Raw genomic sequence first — 6,993 nt, forward strand, 5'->3', positions numbered from 1 at the left:
CTACCTCGTACATGTTTGGTAGAGATTAGTGACATTTCATAAGCCCACAATACAAGATCCGTAACTCTGTTTAAGACAGCAGAAATCTCTTTTAGCACTATAGTCATGACATGCATGGATCTGTTGCAGTGCTTCAAAGTCCATGAGGCAGCCATACTCTTTATGATAGACAAACTGATTTTGGAACCTCCTCTGACTTAAGACTGTATGCACTGCTTGCACTCTTCCATTTCCCCTTTGCACGTTCCCTTTCCAACCCACCCCTCCTGCATCACCCCAAAGTTGGAGCTGTCAAGAGCAGAAGTCTGTGGAATAGCCTCCCTCAACTTCTCTATCCTCCTTTTAAGATGTATTTTAAAATCATTCTCTTTAATCAACGTTTTGATCATCCATGAAGCACCTTAGGAGATTTGCCATTGTGAAAGTTCCATACAATGCAAGTAGTTGTTGTTATTGCCGTACAGGAATGATGCAGTCAAAATTCTAACAAGAAAGTCACTGTTAGGCGTAGTGTATAGACCACCAAATAGGCATAGGTATTAAACAAATTCATAACTAATGCCTGTACAAATGGTACAGCTATTATCGTGGGTGATTTTAATCTACATGTAGATTGGTCAAACCAGGTCAAACCTAACCTGCTGCGCTTTTCCAGCAACACATTTTCAGCTCTGATCTCCAGCATCTGCAATCCTCACTTTTTCCTTGGATGCTGTCTGACCTGCTGCGCTTTTCCAGCAACACATTTTCAGCTCAAACCAAATCAGTCAAGGTAGCCTTGAGTTCATTAAGTGTATTCATGATAGTTTTCTTGAACAGTATGAAATGGAACTGACAAGGGAGCAAGCTATCCAAGACCTGGCCCTGTGCAATGAGGCAGGAATAATCAATGACTTCAGAATTAGGGATCCCCTGGGAAGAAGCGATCACCGTATGGTTGAATTAGAATACATATGGAGAGTGTGAAGATAAAATCTAACAACTGGGTCCTGTGCTTGAACACTGGGAACTACAATAGAATGAGAGAGAATCTGGATAAAGTAGACTGGAAACAAAAATTTTATGGTGGGAAGTTGATGAGCAGTGGAAGATTTTCAAAGACATTTTACAAAAGTCTATTCCAGTGAAAAGGAAGAACTGTATGAAAAGACATACTCGGCAATGGGTATCTGAGGAAAGTGATCAAATTAAACCATAAGACCATAAGACATAGGAGAGGAAGTAAGGCCATTCGGCCATCGAGTCCACTCCGCCATTTAATCATGGCTGATGGGCATTTCAACTCCACTTACCCGCATTCTCCCCGTCGCCCTTAATTCCTTGTGACATCAAGAATTTATCAATCTCTGTCTTGAAGACATTTAGCGTCCCAGCCTCCACTGCACTCCGTGGCAATTAATTCCACAGGCCCACCACTCTCTGGCTGAAGAAATGTTTCTGCATTTCTGTTCTGAATTGATCCATTCTAATTCCAAGGCTGTGCCCACGGGTCCTAGGCTCCTCGCCTAACGGAAGCAATTTCCTAGAGTCCACCCTTTCCAAACCATGTATTATCTTGTAAGTTTCTATTAGATCTTCTCTTAACCTTCTAAACGCCAATGAATACAATCCCAGGATCCTCAGCTATTCCTCGTATGTTAGACCTACTATTCCAGAGATCATCCGTGGGAATATCTGCTGGACACGCTCCAGTGCCAGCATGTCCTTCCTGAGGTGTGGGGACCAAAACTGGACACAGTATTCTAAATGGGCCTAATCAGAGCTTTTTAAAGTCTCAGTAGCACATCACTGCTTTTATATTCCAACCTTCTTGAGATAAATGACAACATCGCATTTGCTTTCTTAATCACGGTTTCAACCTGATTAAGAATCCTCGACTAGCACTCCTAGATCCCTTTATATTTTGGTTTTATTAATTTTCTCACCGTTGAGAAAGTAGTCCATGCTTGTATTCTTTTTTCCAAAATGCAAGACCTCGCGTTTGCACACATTGAGTTCAATCAGCCATTTCCTGGACCCCTCTCCCAAACTGTCTAGATCCTTCTGCAGCCTTCCCACTTCCTCAGTATTACCTGCCTGTCCACCTAACTTCGTATCATCAGCAAACTTCGTTAGAATGCCCCCAGTCCCTTCATCAAGATCATTAATATATAATGTGACTATGCAGGTAACCATGCCTGGGATCCAATCAACAACAAGTCCAGCAGTAACTTTAGTGCAATTGCTGAATGGGCAGACTGTTTAACTCCAAGGAGTTATCCAAGCAGCTCAGTCCTCAGTCGTACAGTCCCCTCAATTTCAGACTGTTCAGATTTCTACTATACTTGAAAATGAGGACTCCTTGGAATCTGTGGATAGCATGACTGACTCTCAGAAATGTAGAGAAATTCTACCGAGACGGCCTTCATACAGGAAAATCCTGAATGAACTTACTTCTGAACCCCCCAGTGTACCAAGAAATCGATGAGGAGAAATCAGAAGAAGAATCTGTCTCAACCATTACTACAATGACAATGCAGACACCCATCTATCAGATGAGCAGCGGACAATACATTGCTATTACACAGGGGGGGAGCAATTCAGTTGGCCAACAATGGTACGGATGGGGTGCAAGGACTCCAGACACTAACAATGACCAAGGCAGCTACAGCCAAGGTTGGAGCAGCCATTATACAGTATGCACAGAGCCCTGATGGACAGCAAATCATTGTGCCGGGCAGAATTTTGATAGAAATTGTCCCATTGTACAGACACAGCATGGGTTCATGAAGGGCAGGTCATGCTTGACCAATCTTTTGGAATTCTATGAAGACATTTCAAGCAAGGTGAACAACGAGGAGCCAGTGGATGTGGTGTAGCTGGATTTCAAAAAAAAAAATCATCAAGGTGCTGTGCAAGAGGCTGTTGCATAATATAAGGGTGCATGGTGTAAGGGGTAGAAGATTGGTTGACTAATAGAAAGCAAAGTGTGGGGATAAATAAGTATTATTCTGGCTGGCAATCATTGACAAGTAGTGTGCCTCAGGGATCGGTGTTGGGACTGCAATTATTTACAATTGATACAGATGATTTGGAGTTGGAACCAAATGTAGGGTGTCAACGTTTGCATGTGACACTAAGATAATTAGCGGAACAAAGTGAGTGGAGGACTGTGAAACTTTCCAGTGGAACATAGATACATTGAGTGAGTGGGTAATGGTTTGTCAAATGAAATAGAATGTTTGTAAATATAAAGTTTATACTCTTTGGTTGTAGTAACATTAAAAAAAAAAACTTGAATGTTATAAAGTTGCATCATTTGCTCTTCAGAGGGACCTGAGCATCCTTCTGCATGAAGGTTAGTCACCAGGTACAACAATCAATTCAGAAAACAAATGGAATTTTGTCCTTCATTCCTGAAGGGATTGTGTTTAAAAGCAGAGGTTATTTTCCAGCTGTATTTGGGTGCTGGTGAGACCACACCTGGAGTACTCCATGTAGTTTTTATCTTCTTCGTTGAGAAAGGATGTACTGGCACGAAAGGGGGGTGCCGAGGATGTTAACTAGGTTGACTTCGGAGTTAAGGGGGTTGGCTTAAGAGAGACTGATTAGATTGGGATTATAATCATTGGAATTCAGAAGAATGGAAACACATAAAATAATGAATGGAATGGATAAAATAGAAGTAGAGAGATGTTTCCATTAGCAGGTGAAGCCAGGACAAGAGGGCATCACCACAACACTTAGAGGCAGCAAATTTAAGACTGAATTGAGAAGAAACTTCTTGACATCGATGGAATTCATTGCCCAGGGAAGTAGTTGATACTAGTTGAGTAAACGTTTTTAAAGCTAGGTTAGATTTTTTTGAAAAGTAATTAATTAATGGACATGGTGAGAACGTGGGTACATGGTTCTGTGTCCACGAAATGATCAGCCATGATCTTATTGAATGGGAGAGCAGGCTCGAAGGGCAGGACGGCCTTCTACTGTTCCTAGTTCTTCTTCTGTTATACATCCTCCCTCATTCGTGACTTGGAGGTGTTGGTGTTGGATTGGGATGGACAAAAGTAAAATTCACACAACACTAGGCTATTGGTCAACAAGATTATTTGGAAGCACTAGTTTTGCTTCTTCTTCATCAGGTGGTTTTGAGATGCTGTTGTCATTTTTAACTCTTGTAAATCATGAACAGCAACAAAAGCCACGAAGCAATCCGCATACTCCAGCCAACAATGGGCTCCGGGTGATTGATGTCAGCGGCGGACCAATGGAAAGACAGGGACAGAGCTGGAGGACCTGGCGGGGCAGTTGGTCCTCCGACCAATCAGGGTGATTTAGGGGCGGGGCTAGGCTATACCACGTGATCATCCTCGCTGTCGTTTCGGGATGTGTGGACGGAGCGCTGTTGGTAAAGACAGAAATAAACAGCAGGAAGCGTGAGGGAAATGTTGTTGGTATGGGTTGAGAGGGTTTATAGACATTTGGTGCACATCGAAAATACAAATTTGAAACTTAGTCCCTTTTTTGCAGTAAACGGGAAAATGCCTCATCCAGCGATTGACTCGAGTAAGCGCCGCCATCTTTATTCGGGGCAACAATTCACTGGACCCGTGCAGCCGCCAGCTTTGTGGGGGGCAAAGTTCAGCGGGACGCATGTGCAGCCCTCTCTGGTAGAGAGTCATAGGGCAGGATTTGCACAGAGCACATTCACACCAAGAGAAAAGAATTTTTTTTCTGGATTTGTTTTGTCATTCATTTAAATGATTTGGATGTGAATAGAGGCGGTACAGTTAGTAAGTTTGCAGGTGACACCAAAATTGGAGGTATTGTGGACAGTGATAAAGGGTATCTCAGAGCACAATGGGATATTGATCGGATGGAACAGTGGGCTGGGGAGTGGCAGATAGGGTTTAATTTAGATAAATGTGAGGTGCAGCATTTTAGAAAAGCAAATCAGAGCAGGACTCACACACTGAATTGTAAGATCTTGGAAAATCTTGCTGAACAAAGAGACCTTGGAATGTAGGTTCATATTTCCTTGAAAATAGAGTCGCAGGTAGATACGACAGTGAAGAAGGCGTTTGGTATGCTTCCCTTTATTGGTCAGAACATTGAATAAAGGAGCTGGACAGGACATTGGTTAGGTCACTTTTGGAATATTGTGTGCAGTTCTGGCCTCCCTCCTATCAGAAGGAGGCACTGAAACTTGAAAGGTCTGAGAATTGATTTTCAAGGATGTGACCAGGGTTGGAGGATTTGAGTTGCAGGGAGAGGCATAATAGGTTGGGGTCATTTTCCCTGGAGTGTCATAGGCTGAGGTGTGATGTTATAGAGGTTTATAAAATTGTGAGGGTCATGGACAGCGTAAATAGACAAGGGTTGGTGGAGCCCAGAACTAGAAGATAAAGGTTTAGAGTTGGGGGGGAGGGAATTCAAAAGGAGCCTAAAGGACAACTAAAATTGTAACATTTCAAAGGCATTTGAATAGGAAGGGTTCAGAGTGATGTTGGCCAAGTGCTGGCAAATGGGAATAGATTAGGTTAGAATATCTGGTTGGCATAGATGGGTTAGACCGAAGAGTCTGTTTCTGTGCTAGACATCTCTGATTGTGGGATCATAAAAGTGAATATCGCTCTGATTCATCTCTGGGCTCCTTGATGTCCACTTGTTTGTTGTCTAGCTTTCTCAGTCTATCGTGTATATTTTTGCTATGTGTAGTATTTTACTATGACGTTCACAGACCTTTTTGTAAATGAATTTTCCACTGCTGCCTGGCTCCTGACCATATGCTCCATTATCAGGTTATTTTTTCCACAATATCTTTGACAGTCAAGAGTTCTTTTTTCCAATAAGTGAGTGAATTTTCCTTCCATTTCTGACAGTCAAATTCTGCACTATTTTCATTCCCTATAATTCATACTGCACTCTCTGAAACATGATGTGTATTTCTCCTTCCACAGATACCAGTGATCAAGGCCAAAGCTCTGTTGCCTGTTGAGAAGGTGATGTTTGACTTCCTTGTACTGCTGCAGTTGGTATGGTGAAGGTGCTCCCACAACGTGGTTGGGTAGGAGACATTACAGATTATGCACTCAGAGATAGTGAAGAGTAGAAGATATCTGTACAAATCAACACATTTTTAATTTCACAAAAATATTGAGAACTTTTGACATAAGGCTACAGATGGAGAAGATTATGTCCGGTTACCAAACCTTTGCGAAATAAGCAATTTTTCAGGAATGACTTAAAGGAAGAAAGCAGATCTTAGAGGGTGGGAATTCCAGACCGTGTTGCCTTGGAATCTGTAGAAACAGTCACACAGCTGAACTCAAAAATAAACACATCATTGGGAGTCTAAACTAAAATGAGTTATTGTGATGTGAAAGGGTGTCTGGTGCATGGAGATAGGAATGATTACAGCCAGGAATTAAGTCAAGGGTGTGAAAGTAAATTGCTGTTGCTTATAAATGGGAGCCTTTTGATGGATCAGCAAGCTCTGGTACAAGTGAGCACTTGGGCGGTAGAGTTTTAAATATTCTGGATATTATAGGGAGGGTGATTGTGGGATGTTGGCCAGGAGTGGGTTTAGATAATGAAATCTACAGTTAACAAAATGAATGAATGAATGAGAGTTTCAGTAAATGAGCTGAGACTGTGGTGAGGTCAGGTGATATCACTGAAGTCGAAATAATGGTCTTGGAGTGGGATTGGGCTGTCACCCTCACCTCACCTCTGCAATTCAGCTGTTTGTCAGTTTGTGAATCAAGTCTGTAACATGATCAGGAACTGAGTGGCCCTGGCAGAACCCAAACTGGGTGTCACAGAAGGTTATTGCTGAGCAGCTGCGTGACAGCACTGTTGATGACACCTTCCATCACTGCTGAGCGAGTGTCGACTGATGGAGGGATATTGGCTGAGTTGGCTCTGTCCCGCGTTTTTGTGTTGAACATCCCTGGGAAATGTTCCACAATGTCAGTAGGTGCCAGTGCTGGAGAAGTACTTGTCTTGGTGGGC

The 6,993-nt window shown here is 42.6% G+C and overlaps 1 pseudogene; it reads left to right on the forward strand.

Annotated features, from left to right (window-relative positions):
- Window positions 1-2,116: 2,116 nt before the first annotated feature.
- Window positions 2,117-2,769, forward strand: LOC148148448 (cyclic AMP-responsive element-binding protein 1 pseudogene; annotated as a pseudogene).
- The last annotated feature ends 4,224 nt before the right edge of the window (window positions 2,770-6,993 follow it).

Source organism: Chiloscyllium plagiosum, unplaced genomic scaffold (assembly GCF_037043375.1).
Source record: "Chiloscyllium plagiosum isolate Xiang-an unplaced genomic scaffold, Cpla_swu_hap1 HiC_scaffold_13, whole genome shotgun sequence".
In the NCBI taxonomy this organism is placed as follows: Eukaryota; Metazoa; Chordata; class Chondrichthyes; order Orectolobiformes; family Hemiscylliidae; genus Chiloscyllium; species Chiloscyllium plagiosum.